General features: G+C 39.7%; 1 protein-coding gene across 15 annotated transcripts in view; it reads right to left on the bottom strand.

Moving 5' to 3' along the window:
* NCOA3 (nuclear receptor coactivator 3) overlaps window positions 1-19,258 on the bottom strand; it is a 100,352-nt gene that overhangs the window by 41,559 nt on the left and 39,535 nt on the right. For all 15 annotated transcript variants that reach the window (XM_083618342.1, XM_083618339.1, XM_083618351.1 and 12 more), the window contains one exon: window positions 10,447-10,495. The gene's annotated coding sequence lies outside the window, so the exon portion shown is untranslated. The remainder of the gene's footprint in view (window positions 1-10,446; window positions 10,496-19,258) is intronic.

Below are 19,258 nucleotides of genomic sequence, written 5' to 3'. Positions count from 1 at the left end.
GGTCCAAGTCGGCTTTCTGGTACCCACAAAGTAAATTAGTTTGCAGCTCTTGGTTACTTCCTTCTGGGTGCCCTCAGATGCTATGAGCTGCAAGTAAGCATCTCTTAGGCCTTTATCAATCCAGTACACACTTCTGGGGAACTCTACCAGGAAGTGACTAAGCAGCATTTTGTATTGAATTAAATAAATTTGAGAAAGCTGCAAGCTCTTGGAAAGCTGATGTGTCTTTCTCAAGCTCATCACTCATTGAGTGCTCATCCAAGATGAACAAAACTGTGATAACCAAGTACTGCTATTTTTACCAGCAATAACCTATTGCTCCCAGCCCCAAACTTCTTATCATTCTATTTTCTCCCATTCTGTCAGTCAGGCGGTAAGAGTGTGGATTTAGACAATGGACTAGTTCAAGGCTTTCCCCCTTGATACATACATCCATCTCCCCATTTCTGCAGGAGTTATGTTCTGGTCCCCCATGCACATAAGTGAAATCATGCTTTCCACGCTCTCCAGCTCTCGCTCTCTCCACATAACTATCTCTTCAACCAGAGCTCTAAGCTCTGGGGTCAGCTAGAGACTGGAGGACGAGTGAGGAAGCAGCTGGTGCTGTTGCCCTACCCCACACGTCAGCTGTTAAGACAGGGATGCTGAGCAGTCTAAACAAAGCACCACTGTGCCTCAGGTCTCTTTGGGGCTTCCTCCGCTTTCATTGGCATCCTCTTTGGGCTCATGAGTCACAAGAAGTCTCCAGCTCTCTCCCACCGTTTCCTGGTAAGATTTTATTTTATTTATTTGCTTGCTTACACATTCATTCATTTTTCATTTCATTCCCCAGCGCAGCATGTATACATGGTTGCACAAGAGTAGAACACGCATAAGCGGAAGGATGCCTGGATATATAGTGTAACCCTATTAAAAGCAACACTGAAAGCCATTTAAGTTACAATGTCGAAAGAGAGAAAAAATGCACAGCACTCATGCTCGGAAGACCCTACCACAACACCCAGTGGAAGGGAGGGCCACACTTTGGGAGCAGCCACCGAGATGGCCCTCTGTAAATGTGAGTCCTCATGTGCCTATGAAGGTCCTGTCTGTCTTTTGTAATGTTAGCTTGTGGGCAGAGACTGTCTTGCTTTTATTTAGAGACTTCTCAACTGATAAAAATGCTTTAAAACAATACTTTTACTTATCTCAACTAAGATATTTATTTTGTCTTCAGCATGGAACGTCTAAAAAGGCTTATAAAATACGTGCAGGGGGGAAACTATTGTCTATAAAATATGCACAATGAAGTGCCAAAACTGCATATTTCACATTCTTTTATCTTACTGTGACCTTTTACATGCCTCCAAGCCCAGTTCATATAATGCCTTGTATTTCAGGAAAATGATACCTATTTGCTTCACTGCAAATTCTCATGAACAATTTTCAAAAGTAGGATTTTAACTTTTATTTACAATTAAATCAGGGTCCTATTCATTTTGGTGAATAACACTGTAGAGCTGAAGCTGCACCTGAAAAAAGTGAGGGTTAAAAGCCTCAGTGTTCATAGGAGTCCACAGAACAGAGGTTTCTGCTAGCTTGTTTTCTGCCTAGTTTCTTCGCGCCCAAGTTGTGTCTCCTCTTTGGTGTTTTCATAAGTTTTGATTCTTTCCTTTTGAATGTTGTATGGCTTTTAGGAAGTTTGGTCAGTCTTCTAGATCATAAGGCATGATATAAAATGTTTCAAACCCCAATTTTGCACAAAGAAAACCAAATTTCTATGCCAAATTTGAAAATTTGCTGGATCCTCTTCACTGTCTTTCAAGTTCAATGTGGGAATATACTCTTAGGTATATACTATACAATGGGGGCGGATTAGGGAAATTGGACATGATTTATTAACTGTGTAAAAGTTATACAATACATCTAATATACAATATGGTTTTTGACATTTTAGTTTCATAATTTACACAAAGGAATCGGCTAGAGAGTAGAAGAAACATAGCAAGAGGTGAGGCAGCTGGCCCCGGAGCCTCACAAACAACACAATTTTATAATCATGTTTTAACGAGCTTTTTAAAGGAGTTTTTAAAACCAATTATTTTATCAAGTTACCCAATGAAATTAAGGTAACTGTATCTAGGAAAGTGTAAAAACTGATTATTGTCTTTATAACCCTGTCGCTTGTAGTTAAAAATGAGCAGGTCACACTATACATGTTAAGAGAAATGTTAACTTAAATTTAAGATATACTTGAGATAAAATATTAGCTGTTGTCCAGTGTAGGGCAAGTAAGGGTGGGACTTCAAAGGAACAATCAGGAACTTAAAGCTCCCAGATTTTTCTTTCATTGAGCTACACATCTTAAACTCCTTCAAACCACTGTAGATTGAAGAAATGGGGAGCATTTGAAGGTGTGTTCCCACCCATCAACTGATGGGTAAGTGGGAACATGCCTTACTTAAAGCTTTCAAGAAGAAAGGAGACTTTTGAGAGGGTATTTTTGCTGTAATATTCCCACACTGAACTATTGCAATATTGGAATTAAGGGTGAATGGTGTGATGGGAGGACAGAATTTTGTCCAACGAAGTGGTTAGTTGTGAGAGGGAGGGGTAATAAGGAGGGATTAAAAGAAGTGAAAATAAATCCTAAGCATGTGGGATAATTTATTTTGATACTGCCATTTTTCAAATTTTCCTTGCCTTTGAATGTTAAAACTATTAAAAACTAAGGTTTAATTTAATGGGGCCACATGAATCTGAGAAATATTCCAATTACAGCTTTTACAACTAATAAAACAAGGCACACAAAGACTTATCTACAATTTTAACAAATTTGGCATACAATTGCTTTGTACATTTAACACATGCACTATGACAAAAGCTGCACACTGCAAACACCAATAATGTAATATGCTAAGTAATATAATAAAAGCTGCCTTATGAAAATTTGATTATTTTCACAGCTACACTGCCTTTCCAAATGACATTAGTTCTTGCAAAGCATTATTCCTGACAGTTTTTTTCCCAAACTAGCTGATGCAGATATAAGAGCATTTATCTATTAACTGACCAGCCATGAAAATATTTCCCCTTAAAAGGGAGATGTTCCAAACACACACCTCTGGTATTCAGTTTCAGAGCAGCAGTATGTCAGTTCCTTGCTGCAATAACTATCCCTTTCATCCTTAAGACAGACCACATCACTCTAACACTTTCAGAACCGGTATCACTCAAGGTCTTGATGAAAACAGGACATAAAATTAACTAAAAACACACAACTTGCATCATAAAAACAAAACAAAACAGGCTTTTCCTGTCAGAGTATCAGCTTAGTTTGGTAGTTCCATTCACATCCCAAAGGAAATATTTAAAAGTGCCCCAGAAAAATTTGCAGATCTTCTAAGTATGACGTTTTTAGTATTACTAAGGCACTGCAATTTGCATGAACTTCCTCTTTTGTCCTCTTACATTTTTAATAAGTGAATCAGGTTTTAAAAGAGCACATTCTGACTCATTAATCTCAAAACAATGTTGTACTAGTATAGCCTGTTGTACTAGTATAGCCACAGATTCTTCAACTGATCTCATTCAGAGTCCCACCCCCCCACCCCATTTTAGTTTGGATTATTTTAAAAAATTAAACATACATCTGTTTCAAGCAATTAAGCTTTTTAAAGCTGACAACAATTTTTTCCCAAACTTCACAATGGCAACACTACTATTGTTGTCAGGAAGCTAAAGGATTCCAGAAAGATTGGGGGTGGGGGAGAACCCCCAAATGACATAATGGCATAAATTACTGATTGCTATGCTGCACCCGCAAAGGTTTTTCTTGATACCTTCTGGGTCCCCCCCCCATGGCCCTTCCCCCACTAGAATTAGGTTTGAAAGAAGACTTCTGCTGTGGACCACAGAATGCCTTTTCCCAAGTTTACTTGCAGTGCAAAGGGACATTTTTTGGTGCGTGAAGTTTCACAGCTGCAGAGAGCCAGCACCACGATTAGGCTTCAGATAAGCCTTTTGCTGGCGACAATAGAAAGCCTTATTACAATGGAGGTGGATGATAGCAGGCAGTTGCAGCTTGGAAGGTAAGGGTTACCACTCCCTTTCCAGCTAGACAGCACTCCCAAAATTTCCCCTCTGCTGCTGCAATTAGACTTTGAAAGAGTTTTCTCTTGTTGAAGGGTGGGGCAGTGATCTTCCTGGAGATTGCAACTGCAGAGGGAAGGTTAATTCTTGTTTCCCTAGCTGCACAGTCCAGGAAGCTCACCTTTTCCCCATTAAGCTTTATAAAAAAGTGAACACCTCATAATATGTTGGTTCGTCTCAGCTTTCTCAGAAAAAGCTTTATCTTTGCAGAGCCCTCATACTTAAAGGTAAAGGGACCCCTGACCATTAGGTCCAGTCGTGACCGACTCTGGGGTTCCGGAGCTCATCTCGCTTTATTGGCCAAGGGTCCGGGTCATGTGGCCAGCATGACTAAGCCGCTTCTGGTGAACCAGAGCAGCACACGGAATCACCGTTTACCTTCCTGCCGGAGCGGTACCTATTTATCTATTTGCACTTTGATGTGCTTTCGAACTGCTAGGTTGGTAGCAGCCATCATACTTAGGGCCTGATAATTTCATAATGCTGCCCTGCTCAATCAACCATCCAGGCTCCCTAGGGAAATGGACACTTCAACACATGTTCAGCAAGTTCATAAAGAGGCTCCTGTGGTTGCTGAAGCCATTTCCACCTCCAGAGTTGGTGGCAATTCAGTTTCAACTAAAGATTCAACCAACCAGCTCACTTCAGTTAAAAGTAATACCTGACTTCCACCAGCTACTGCTGACTTCGGTTCAGTGCTGGTAGCTTAGTTCCTTTAAGAGTAGATTACTTACTGCTACAAAACCCACATGCTTTTACTTCAATACTATGCAGGACAAAAATGATGTGACAACAATATGAATACAGATGTGAAGTCATATGGGGGGTGGAGAGCAAGGAACAGGAGGACATCCACCCCATATAGCTAAATTACATGTTTCTCCCAAAGAACCCTGAAAGTCTACCCCTCACACAGCTACAATTCGCAGCACTCATAACAAACTGTAGTTCTTGGAATTCTTGGGGGGAGCCATGTGCTTTAAATGTATGGCGTGAATGTGTCCAAAGACAGTGACTGTGGTAGTGTAGCTACACCCATGCAACAGGGCCCCTTGCAGTTTGGTCAAAGTCTCTGTCCCAGCCAATTGCTTCACCCACAACAGCAAAAGTCTCTCTGGCTGCCAAGACAGCAGCTGAAATATCACTGCAGAACTAAACAAGTCAGCAGCTCTCCCTTCCCCACATGATTTTTATTTAGTCATCAACAAGTTTTGAAAAAGTTAGCTTTTGAAAAACTATTCCAAGAAATACATGAACATGTTCTAAGTGATAAACCTTCCATCTAGTGTTACTGAAAGCAGGAAGCTTAAACCATGGTCTGTGATAATATCTTTGAACTTTGCAAAAATCTGCAGCTTGGGCACTTATGATTAGCAGCCCTGAATAACAGCATTAAGCAAGCATTTTTAAGTCTTATAATTTAAAAAAGGTACTTCCGTCAAAATCTTCTCCTATTTTTGATTATAATTAGGTATTTTTAAAATAAATATAATTGTGAGAACTGATAAAAGCTCATTACATCCTGTAAACATATGTGTCATTAATCTTTTCATGCATTTGGTCCACCAGTTTAATCCTACAATGCTTAGGAGCTGAATACCTGCAAATAGATATACAGTCGTACCTTGGTTTGCAAACGCCTTGCAACTCGAATGTTTTGGCTCCCGAACACCACCAACCTGGAAGTGAGTGTTCCGGTTTGCAAACATTCTTTGGAACCCAAATGTCCGACAGGGCTTCTGATTGGCTGAGAAGCTGCGATTGGGTTTTGAACATTTTTGGAAGTTGAACGGACTTCCGGAACGGATTCCGCTCGAGAACCAAGGTACGGCTGTATATAGCGTTAGCAGCTGGAAACTATTGCAAAGACCTACAAGTTTCTGTATTTGCATAAATTAGAAAATCCCCTAAAATAAAATCTTCTATTTCTAATTTGCCAAGTAGCAATATCAAGTGGGTGTAGTTTTCCTTTCCTTTACGATGAAGTTTGGCTTTTAATAGCCAAAATATTTTCTGAAGTTACCTTAATTTTTGCACTGTACCAGCTTCAAGTTTTGGGGGCTTTCAAGCAAGATTCTCTACGTGTGTTTCTTAAAATGTGAGGGGCAGTGTGAGACCTTCACACAGGGCACAGCATGCGGCCTGTATTGTTATATCCCACATATCTTACCACTTCATCTCTTCCCTTGCATTTGCCTTTCTTCCCTTTGTAAAAGAGGTAAAATACAAGACACACACTCATGAGAGGGCTTTCTCCTTCTTGCTTTGTAGCAAGTTGCAGATAGGAGGTATTCTGTTTGTTTGGTTGTTCATACCTTCCCAGGCTTACTGGAAACAAGAGAGCCCCAAAAGTAGCTTTCAGGATGCTGTTCAGTTGAGGATTTGAGTATTATGAGCATCACATCCAGCAAAGCGCTCATGGCTGCTATAACAAAATGTACATTTTGTATCCATATCAATAGGTCAAAATGTACTAATTCCTTTTTTACATTACCTTATTCAGAACTGCTTATTGTATAACTGTAATTTATTTCATTTTACATATATGGCTTTAAGTAGCCTAAATTTCAGCTACCTTGACTGCTAAAATCTTGTCTTGACTGATGAAATTAAAGGAAGAATAAGCTTTTATTGTATTCAATAGTATTTTTAAGTATTAAAATGGGTGAGACTCAGGAGTGGATTGAGGTCCCTTATAATAGCCTGGACAGCAAACCATTATAAGACACCTGACTTTTACTAACTTTAATGCTTAGAATTCTTCCACCCACAATAGCCATTATACACTTTTTCTTCCCTCTTCCCCACAACAGTTACCCATTTGCCAATAAGTAGGAGAGCCTTCAGTTTCCAGACTGTCTTCAAATCATGAGTTGGAAATAATGATACAGTCTGACATTTTAATTTGCCTACTGGTTTATTATTAGTCAGCAGTTCATGTTATTCAGTCAAGAATCATCATATGTAAATGCATACAGTCATACCTCATGTTACGTTTGCTCCATGTTACGTTCTTTCAAGTTATGTCCTGCGGTGACCTGGAAGTACCGGAAAGGGTTACTTCCAGGTTTCGCCGCTCACGCATGCGCAGAACCATTAAACTGCGCTTTGCGCATAAGTGCCAAATCGTGCCGCGCATCTGCGCAGATACGGCGCTTCAGGTTGCGCTCTTTTCATGTTGCAAACGGGCTTCTGGAACGGATCCCGTTCTCAACCAGAGGTACCACTGTAATTCATTTCTGCAGTGCCAGACAGACAGTTAACAGTAAATCTGTAGTCAACATCCCATCAGGTTCTGGTTCAGTAAAATTAATAGCCAGCTGGCAACAAAATAATCCAAGAATAGATACCCATGATATATAAATGCCTGGTACTGTTTCCAAGATGTAGTAAATACTATACCTTAGGACAAAGCTTAGCTATTAAAATATAACAGAAGAGGCCAAACAACTGGTGCCCATTGTAGAGCACAAATAGAATACAAATACAGGTAACTTACACTTATTTAAAATATGTGCTCACAGCTTTACATGTTGCAGAATTTTTTTAAAAAATGATGAAAAATTGCACACACAATGAGAAATTAAGAAAATGGTGCAAAAGTGGCACACGGGGTGGGGTGGGGTGGGGAGCGGAGAGGGTGCGAGAGCATAAAAAATGGCCAGCAATCCCAAAAGTCTTCATGAAAGTGCTTGGCTGTGGAAGAAGCAGATGAAGAGGAAGAGGGTGACTGGAGGAGGCCACAGAGATTTGTGGAGGTGTTTGGAGAGATTCAGACCACAGAATGGCCCCAAAACACAAGGCATTACCATCATCAGCTGATGGGAAACCGAAGAAGCAGAGGGTGGATCCCACACTGGAAGAGAAGTCGGCTCTACTGGACTGCTTCAGAGATGGCATGTGTGTGGACTGTGGCACTCAGATGCGGCTGTAATTAGTCCATCATCCATGCCATCAATGTGCATGAGAAGGAGATCTGTGAGGCTGTGGCAGCAAGCACACCACTGACTGCAAAGGTGACCAGCCAGGTATAGGACAAGGCTTTGGTGAATATGGGAGAAAGCACTGAACTTGTGGCTAGAAGGCATAAACTGGAAACGTGCTCCTATGGATGGCAGCATCTTGCATCAAAAATTTCTGAGCCTATATGACCACTTCAAACTTTCCACCACAAATGGGGACTGGCCTACCAAGGAATTTAAAGCCAACCCAAGTTGGCTTAACAGTTTTAAGATCTGCTTCAACCTGAAGAATATCTGAACGACAGGGGAGGCTGCATCTGCAGACTAAGAGGCTGCAAAAACATACCTTGTGCAACAAAAGCAGTTACTGGATGACAAGGCATACCTTCCAGAGCAAGTCTTCAACACAGACAAGACAGGGCTTTTCTGGAAGCAAACGCCTGAGTGGACTTGCTTTGTCGAAGCTGAAAAAAGAACCCCTGGATGGAGCAACTGTGCTGCTCTGTGGCAATATGGCTGGACACTTAATACATTGGTCTGGTTTCTTTTTAGACAATGATAGCTTCATAACACACAGAGTGGCCCCCTATGCACTAGCTCTAAATAAGAAAGAAAGAAAGAAAGAAAGAAAGAAAGAAAGAAAGAAAGAAAGAAAGAAAAGGGAATTAGATAAAGCCTCTAAGTTGTTTTGGTGATTTAATCTGAAATCAAGCTGGATTTAAGCTTATTAGTTCTCTGGTAACTTCTCTCTTTTTCATTGTGCGTGTTGTTTTATTTATGGATGGATGTTCTGTATTATTTTATTAATGCTATTGCTAGAAGTCTGTCATGACTTTTGGCTAGAACAATAAACTTATGAATCTGAAACTTAATAAGCTAGGCTTGCTAAACAGGTCTCAAAAAAACCCATGCCCTAAATCAAGAATCTGCTTCCTGTGCTTTGGCAATCCAACAAAAAGGTCTGGGTGACTTCTTCATTTCTGCACTGGTTCCATAACTGCTTCATTTCAACAGTGATGTGTTACCATGAGGAGAAACACTTGAAGCTTAAAAAGATGCTGCTTGTAGACAGTGCTCCTGGGCATGTATTCCCTCTCATGTCCCTATTGTCCTTGCCCTTCTGTACTTTTGAATGGAATGGATAACCTCTTCTGAGCTCCTATTCAATATATTATATAAGCCCACCTTTTAGAATGGTTTGCCTTATATAGTATTTTGTTCTCTAACATCAAACTTAAATCCTCTAATACAAACTCATTTCCAGTTATGAGGAACTTTTAAAGCAAATTATTTGCAACTAAAGAAGAAAATTAGATGAGTGAGCAATTCTTATAAAAAAAGAACTGAAGGCACTTTATCATAGAAAATGAATATTGAACAGAAAAGCTTAATAGTCATTTATAAAAGGGTGTGAGTTTAATACATAGTTCAGGGCTGCTAAGGAAGGATACACAAAAGGATTTCCTGTTTTTGTGGATATCTGCCTTTGCTTTGCTTTAGTCGGTTTGAAGCTTTGCGCATAAAGCTATTTGAAACTGGCTACCATACCTAATATTTTTATTTCAAAGATTCAAGTTTACTTGTAGGATATTACAATGTTATTTTAAATGCGTAACTATTGTTGTTAGTTGTGCAGCTAGAACTAGTATTTATATATTTAAAATATTCAATGGTAACAAAATATGCAATAAGTAGGTCTTTAAAATAAGTTGTGAATTAAAGATATTTCAAGTAGTTTTAATTGAAAAATAAAGTGTTATACTCATTTATATTAAAACAAGATGAACGACTGCAATTAAAAATTACTTTCATTTTTACTCAGACTTGGCTGGAATCCAAAAACCACAAAACTATTGCTATGCACCCAAGAGGGCTCTGAGTTTATGCTTCTTAAATGGCAAACCATTTTTGAAACTGAGGAAGCAGTTTGAGCTAAGCTATAACATGGGGCTTTGCAGAGACCCTCTAGAGAAACATAAGATGCCAAAATAGTATGAAATACAGTGGCCACATTAAGACATTAACCCTAAAGATGTCCACAAGCCTACATCCCACCCTTCTCCAGTGCAGTCATGAGGCGATCCGAAGAACTTGCTTCGACTTTCAACTAACCACAGTTTGTTATAGCCAAACCAGACAAACTGTTGTTACCTTTAACAATAGTTTGTCTGAACAAATTAATTGTGCTTGAGCCTGGAATATTTGGATATGCCATAGTTATAATCTTCTATGGTCCTAATGTTCGCAAATTTAACAAATAATCAACTGAGGTTAGCCATTTCTAATGTGTCTGTTATGTATCATACAACTTGGAAACATTTAAATTCAGTCAAAAGTTAGGTAGGGTACTTACCACAGAAAATCTTGCCCTCCAGGACATCAACGTATGATGAAAACACTTTCTGAAAGAAAACAGTGAACACAGTGTGTAAGAACTTTACAATTTTGATACAGAATTGAACACAGATTGCGTATATCTTACTCTGAGTTCCTCTGTCCCAACTAAAATTATAGTTGCAGAATTGCAAAAGGTCTCATGTATATCCAGGACAGCCCCCACCCCCAAATTCCAACAATGCCTGATACTTGCTGCAGTCCCCACACACCCCATCCCATTTGTTTATTTATAAAAGTATTTCTGCACCACCTATCATAAAAATATCAGGGCAGTAAACAACAATTAAACATTATTACAAACAATATAATCATAGAAGTAAATGCCTAATCAATTTTAAAAGCGGCAAAGACCTCCTGGTATAAAAGAGGCACCTGAAAGTCAAAAGAAGGAAACTTGCTGATTCTCTGCTGTAATAATATTGTGCAGCAGGCGACTGGCGACACTAGATACCAGACTTATAGAAGCCAGTCAGGCCTCTGTAACATGGGGGACAACTAGCAGTGCTCCTCCAGTTGATCTCAGTGATCAAGTTGGGTTATAAGAGCTCAGGTCATCTTTATTGTACCCTGGTCCCAAGTTGATCAGAACTCTGCAAATTGGCATAAGAACATGGGCTTATTATCACACAAGTGCGGAGTTCTGTTGCACTCATGCCCTGCTTGTGAGTTTCCAATAGGCAACTGGATGGTCGTTTTGAGAACATGACACTGGACTTGATGGGCCTATGGTCAGATCTAGCTGAGCTCATCTAACATTCTTAGGAAATATTCAAAATTAATTCTGTTATTGTTGTATACCGCCAGTATCAACTTACATATGAAATGTTTCAACAGGTTTAGTAGACCTAATTATAATCACTGTGACATGAGAGGGATTTGTCATGGTCATAATTCACTGATGGTTTAGACTCTTTACTGGTTTCTCCTTTCCCAAGTTGTAACAACTATTGTTCAATAAGGTACAAGAGGCATTTAACTATTTAAGATGCTTTCAGAAAGTTCAAATGCCTGAAGAGCACCAATTGCAATTTTTTATTTCTTAAACATATTTCTGCAATGTAATTAAAAAGTTAACAGCCAAGGGTCACAGCGACAAATACAATACCCATTTGCTAGTGAAATACATTTTAAATTAGAGAGACAAGAGCTCACTTTGAGAAAAAGTCTGAAGCCTCAAAGCAGTCTTGCAAAACATTCCAAAGCCTTAGCCTTTGGTTCAAGACAAACATATTTCAGCTGAAAATAAATGCCAGACGACTTCTGCCTTCAGATTCAGCAGACAGTCTTGGAATAAATCCTATAACTCAAATGTTGCTCTGGTGTGAGCAATGTGGAAGACAGGAGGAGAAACAGCGGCAAAGAAAAGAACCTGATTTAAGTCTGATCCAGTGTTTTAATAGCACATTTCATCTATTTATGCAGACTAACTTGGCAACATAGATTTTATCTGGCAGTATCAAGGAGTAAAGAGTGAAGCTACCACATATATTATGAGTTTGAGAAAAAGTACACATTAACAGTGGAATTCAGTTTTGTGCTATCATGAACATGCTGTCTGCACAAGCACTGCAGCTTGCCAAATGGAAGGATTCCTCCACTCAAGTCCCTGTGCGCTCTTCTGCTGCTCTCTTGACCCACACAGAACAAATTTCAGGGGGCATTGGGGGGAGGGGAGAAAAAGGAGACAGGGAAAATCCCTTGGGGTGGCAGAAACTTCCCTAAAGGCTTGGAGCTTAGAAAACAATTTCCCCTTCCAACAGCAGGAGCAAAAGGGTGGGAATTTAACTTGCTAAATCACCCTTGCATACTGGCAATATTTCCTCTTAGAAATTACAACAAAAATATGTTTAGAATATATGGGAGGATCTGGACTACATACTGAATTAATTTATGGTGCTACTTGGATCTAGCTATCCTCTGTGTCCTCTCATAGCCACATGACATTTACACATTGAAATTGCTTGTTAAGACCCTGCTGGACTGGCTCTGACCTGAGTGTACAATGAACTGACTGACTGTGGGTGTCCTTTGCAACTGCACCGCAAAGCAACAAAAGGCTGAATCCTGAATCCTAACTCACACCTAGCCAATCACAATGAAAGAGGTGCAAATGGAGAGGGTGGTTTGGGCTGTCCTGCTCAAAGGCTATTTCTGTTTGGGAAGAGCACTTGAAAAACAAGGTGTGGCATGGGGAACAGTGTTTGAAAAGCAAAAGCCCAAATACCCCTTGGGCATCCAGACCCAGTTATGAGATTCTTTTGATTCCGACCATTAATAAATAAATTAATCCAGGAAGACCCATCAAGCTATCATCAACTGGTATTTTATACGTTAGATCTGCCCTCCTCACAAAACCACCTAGAGAAGGGTTTCCGGCCTATTAACAGGGAAGGTGGAAATGGGAATACAGAATACAATTACAGTGGTACCTCGGGTTAAGTACTTAATTCATTCCAGAGGTCCGTTCTTAACCTGAAACTGTTCTTAACCTGAAGCACCACTTTAGCTAATGGGGCCTCCTGCTGCCACCACGCCGCCGGAGCACGATTTCTGTTCTCATCCTGAAGCAAAGTTCTTAACCAGAGGTACTATTTCTGGGTTAGCGGAGTCTGTAACCTGAAGCGTATGTAACCCGAGGTACCACTGTATACCTAGCAGTTACAAAAGATGAGTAAGAATCAGAGGGCTACAAAATTGCTACAAAACTGCACTGCACAGGAGAAAATGGTTTAGAAATATACAGTGTTCCTAATATCTATGCAGAGCCAACGAACAGGAAAGTAACAGAAGCCCTTAGTGCAGGAATAGTGCATGGTGCCCTTCAAATTTTGCTGGACTACAACTCCCATCAACTCCAACTATCACATCCAATTGTCAAGTATGATGAGAGCTGTAGTCCAGCAAAAAATGTGATCCCAGGAGAAACCCTGTTTTGAGTTGTTCCGGTTCTGGGAACTTCCTTGCGATGAGGCAGCAGGCGTAGAGTCTTGTCCCAACATTGTGAATTTGGGGTATCTACAGTTCTAATGCTCAGCTGCAGCATTGTTTTCAGTATTTTCAACAGGAAGCTCAAAAAGAAGCTCTTGGAAAACCCTAACTTGTCTCTAGCACAAATAATTAACATCTGCAAAGCAAAGGTCCTTATCAGGGCTCAGAGAACAGCAATGACTGCAGAAATAATAATTTTTGCCATTCAGCACAAGAGCCCAGAACTTCTTGAGGAAGAAGAAAGTCCCTGAGGCAGGCCTCTGCAGCAGACAGCCTGGTAGCTGCAAAAGACAATTTCCTGCTGAAGATATAGGTGTGTCCACAAGCCCAGGCAGTGCAAAGATTCTGGCGAAACCTGTAATGAGTGTGCAGAGGGCAACTACTTCACTAAACGGTGCAAGACACAACTTACATGTTCTTACCTCACCAGAAAGGAATGCCTCACTTATGGAAGGAATTATTACATGCCAGCGAGCAAAGCAAACAGAAACCAATGTGCCTGGTATAGCAGTTATTGTATTATTATTATTATTATTATTATTATTATTATTATTATTATTATTATTATCAACTGAATTTATATGCAGCCCTATAACTGGAGGTCTGTAGCTAACATCCCAGATGCTTTTAAGCCAGACATGGAGCTAATGCCAACACAATTCCATGGGACATTGCACAATGCTTGCAAGATGATTTATACTCAGCAAAACAAATGTGACACCAGTTTTATTTGTGGGGGCAACAGTCAAACTAAGAAGCACTATCATTGCTCCTGTGCGCATGGTTCCAACACATAAAATTTAACCTTCTATATCAAAGACACTGGAAATCCACCACTTGGCAGACTGGCCTGACGTGCCTTGACTTGGTTCAATGCATTCATGGTATAGCCCTGCATTCCTCAACCAAGACAGAGGACCTCTTCAAATATTTTTGAGGACTGCGGCACATTCCCTGTGTGCATCACATTTATTATGATGAACAGCGGACAACAGATTCGATGCTGAACCCCAACAAGACAAAAATATTGTTTCTGTGGAAAAGGGGGCAGGCAGGTTTGGCCCACTCCCTGGTCCTGAATGGGGTAACTGTGCTCCTAAAGGACTAGGTGTGTGCATCCTTGGGGTCATTTTGGACTCACAGCTGTATATGGAAGTGCAGGTTTATTCTGTGTCCTGGGCAGTTGTTTACCAGCTCGATCTGGTACGTCGGCTGAGACCCAACCTGGCTGTGCACTGTCTTGCCAGAGTGGCACATGCTCTGGTTATCTCCTGCAAAGGCTACTACAATGTGCTACCTTTGAAGGTGACTCAGAAACTACAACTAATCCAGAATGTGGCTGCTAGACTGGTGACTAGGAATGATTGCTGGAACAATATAACACTAGTCCTAAAAGAATTACATTGGATCCCAGTACGCTTTTTGAGTACAATTCAAAATGTTGGAGCTGACCTTTAAAACCCTAATTGGCCTTGGCCCTGCTGCCGCTACTGCCTCTGCTCTGCAGAGACCTTGCATGCCACATCTGCCTCCTGTGCCACCCCCCACCCCCAGAACCATTCTTGCTTCTCCTTGGCAGCAGCCAAGCGAAAGCCCCCGACTCTCGTGTGTGTGTGTGTTTCCGGTGCTTTTTTCTACTAAAAGGGTGGTGGTATTCTTAATCTTAAAAGAGGTGTATTAACTTTGCTGAACATCTTTAGAGTTTGTGAATTTGTGAGCAATCCTCTTAATGCTAAATCTAAAGATAATTTATGATTATCAAATGATATCACCTCAACCATTCTAAGAGCTTCTTGCCTCATCCTACCTCTACCCTTACATAAAAATCTTTAGAAATAGTATTGCAAATATGATTTGTTCCCTAGCTGCGTAGTTTGTCAACAATGTTCAAGCACTTGAATTATTTTGCACAAATTGCTTTAAGCCATGTAGTCACTTTCCTCTGCAGCACACCCAAAATCTGCTCAAGAGGATTGTCAGACCCTTTAGAACATGGGTAGGCAAACTAAGGCCCGGGGGCCGGATCCAGCCCAATCACCTTCTAAATCTGGCCTGCTGAGGGTCAAGGAATCAGCATGTTTTTACATGGGTAGAACGTGTGCTTTTATTTAAAATGCATCTCTGGGTTATTTGTGGGGCGTAGGAATTCGTTCTCCCCCCCCCCCAAAAAAAATATAGTCCAGCTCTCCACAAAGTCTGAGGGACAGTGGACCGGCCCTCTGCTGGAAAAGTTTGCTGACCCCTGCTTTAGAATGGTGTGGGAGCTGGCACAGCAGACTGCAAGGAAAAGGGGACGTTTGAGGAAATCACCTCCACCCATTTTGGCTCATGGAAGCCTTTGCTATATGAAACAGCCCTACTGTCAGTGAAGGGGCACAACTGGATGCAACTCAATGCACTGTTAAGGGAATCCACATTGTAATGTTTTTATGCTTAAACGTTAAACAAAAAACATTTCCCCTATTATCCTTGAAACAGACTGGTTTGAAACATGCTGCCACATTCTTGTTCATTCATCTGACATATGGTAAATTATAAAGGACGTTATTAAACAAAAAATATTTTGGAGCAGTCTCTTGGCATTTGCTTAACACTTGCAGCTTTCTCTTAGAAGGAGGGATACCACCACATATTGTTGATTGATTCCCAAGACACATTTTAACACACTAGTCTAGGATAACAATTGCATTTATCTACACCAGTCACCTAGAGCCTTCTGTTACCTTGCTGCAAGTCAGTGTGATCTGCATATCAATATATTGAGTTACCACAGTAACAGGAAGAAACTAACTCAAAAACAGCAATGTGTAAAAATAGAAATGAAGAGGAGCAGTTCAATCCACAACCCAGGTAAAAACCTTAATCACAATTAACACCAAGTTGCATAAATTGGAGAATTAGAATGTGAAAGTTATTTTATCAGTTTAAATCTCTGCTAGAATGTGTTTCCTGAGAGCCCTTATTTCAGCCTTAGGGCCACTGAGAGGATCTCTCTCAAAGTTTTTCATATGAGCATTTTGAACTATCAGTTGATAAAAATAAATTTTCTAAGGCCAGATATATTTAAAGCTTTGAACATACCACATACTTCTCAATTTTATGTGTTGTATTACATAATAATATTGCTATGCAGAAGTTTGATGTATGAGGCTTATTAAAGTTTTATACTTTGCACTCTTGAGCTAATGAGAGCCAATGCACTTCAAAACAAAATGTTCAAAGCTCAGACACATATGCTGAACATGTGTGCATACAAAAAGGTTTCAAAATTTTGTTAAAAATGTGAAAATGAGTAAAGCTCCTGTTACCCTTGATAAATATCAGCTGTCCTGCAATTCAGGCCAATATGTACAAATTTTCATAAACCACAGGACTTGAAAAGGAAATTTTGACTTCAATAGCTGTATGTGATGCATTCTACATGGCAATACCAAGTCAAGGTCAAGAGTTCAAAGGTTTCACTTCAATATGGGAAAAGCTACCTTTTAAGAATAAGCCACTGCTATCCCTTTACTAGTAGAAGTAAAATCACTAATGTCAATAAAGTAAGCAAAGACTGAAATAATTCATTCAGCTTGACCTTTCTTTTATTTAGATTCTTTGTACCAAAATATGTGCTAGCCTATGAAAGGACATATCCTTCAAAAATGATAATACAGTAAGTCCACAACTTACACGGGAGTTACATTCCAGGGATCACACCTAAAGCCAAAATTGGGTTTAGTCAAAATTAGGTTCAGTGGCAGGTGGGATTGCACCTAAATTGCAGTCTTACTGTATAACAATAAATGACAGCTACTGAACTTATTTATTCTTCACGTTTACTTTCATGGCAATCTATTTTTGTTTCTAGTTTTAAACTAAACATGACCTGCAGGGAGCAAGCTACATGAAAAGAAGCCACTATTACAATACAAAATGAAATTAACCTACCTTTCTTACTTTCAAGATTCAAGTTAGTGTTTTCATACTAAGCCCCAGCACTACTTTTTGCAAACAATATTCCTCAGTGAAATAAAAGTATTATTTGCATATCACCACTTATAACTATTGGGAGCTTTACCAGGCAAAAATCAAGCAGGGCATGTACAGAGATTTAATGTTCCTGATCTTTCCACAGCTAAGAGCTCCAAGAAAAAATGGCAAACTCAAAGCTACAACCTCCAAAGAACTGTTGTGGTGGATGCCAGAACATTATTTTTCCATAACAGAAAAGCAGGCAACATGAGTTGGTCGAAAGGAAAGAGTGCTCCCAATCTGTTTCTGGGACCAATTAAAAGTGCTGTCTTTAACCCTTAAAGCTGTAAACAGCTTGAAACCAGGTTGTGTAAAAAGTTCTCCCTCCTCCCAAATATTCCTAACCAAGAAACCTTTTTCAATGGTGGCATGAAACTGTCTCCCTAGAGAGGCTTGCCTGGCACCGTTTCTATGGCCTTTTCAATGCCAGGTGAAGATACTCTTTGTTCATCCAGGATTTTTTTATATTGTGCTTAAATTAATATTGGGCTGTTGAGGCCTACTGTGGCCTTAATCTGAGCTGTAAACAATTTATGCTATCTTTTACAAGGAATATTTTCTGTTGTTTTTTATTTGTTACTGTTGATTTTAATTACTGTATATTGGGTTGTGCTACTGTCATTTTTAAGCTAGCCAGAGAATTTTATTGATAACCAGCCATATAAATCTAAACAGCCAACAAAAATAAAGTCAGTCCCTGGTACCTAGGATGAGCAGAGGTACCACATCGTTCCAAAAGGCCTTACTTTAGTAGTAGAGCACATGCTTTGCATGTAGGTGGTCCTAAGCTTCATACCTGGATAGTTAACAGATATCTCAAGTCTGGGCAAGGCCTTTGTATTGAAAACATGGAAGGCCACTAGCCCATCTAAAACAATGTTGGTCTGGATGAACCAATATTCAGTGGAAGACAGGAAGATATTAGAAATACATAAGACTATTTCTGCCCAATAACAAAGGTTCTCTGTGTGATTTAAGCCATACAAACTATTTATTCCACTATACAGTATTTCCCTCTAGGAAATAGTGCTACAGCATGGAACACAAATATGCTTAGTATAATCAAGCATTTACAATACAAGCCTGAACTACAGAAGCGATTATGTCCCTGAAGTGATGTCTCATGGCTGAGAATAACAGTAATAAAAGTCAGCAGCATTTTTATGATGAATGTATAGCAAGGGAAGTTCTGGATTGTAGAATGTATAGAAATGGAGAAATTATATTTCTGGGAAAGTTTTAGCAAACCAAGTTTTGAGTTGGGAATTGAGTTGGTGTGACAACTGAACAAAGGTACAGGTCTCAAAATGAAATATTGGGAGAAGAAACCAAAGAACACCTAAAAAGTAGATGAATTTGCTCAGAGTAAAAAAATTGTGATTTGTAAGGGGTGGGAAGAAACCAGGAGCCAAAGTGGATTTTGCATTCAGGATAAACTGCAGACCAGCAAAAAAAATGACATATATTCAAGTTTATTAAATTGTCTGGCACGCTTCATTTAAAGACAAACAGAATGCTCATTGCATAGCTTAGATTTGCAATGGGAATAAACAGCAGTTAGCTCTAAATTTTCAGCAGTGAAAATGTTAAGTGCCATAAACTATGAATGAGATCATGTCTTTGGGTACTGAAAGGCTAAGGCCCCTGGAATTCCACAGTACTAAATTGCTACTTTAACTGGAGCAGAATGACAAACTTTCTCAAGCATTTTAAGGGATCCATACAAAGTCTATTACAATTTTGAGTCAAAAGTAAAATAATTT

This window comes from Podarcis filfolensis (assembly GCF_964270895.1).
Source record: "Podarcis filfolensis genome assembly, chromosome: 6".
NCBI classification, from domain to species: Eukaryota; Metazoa; Chordata; class Lepidosauria; order Squamata; family Lacertidae; genus Podarcis; species Podarcis filfolensis.
This window is presented reverse-complemented; position numbering and strand designations above follow the sequence as displayed.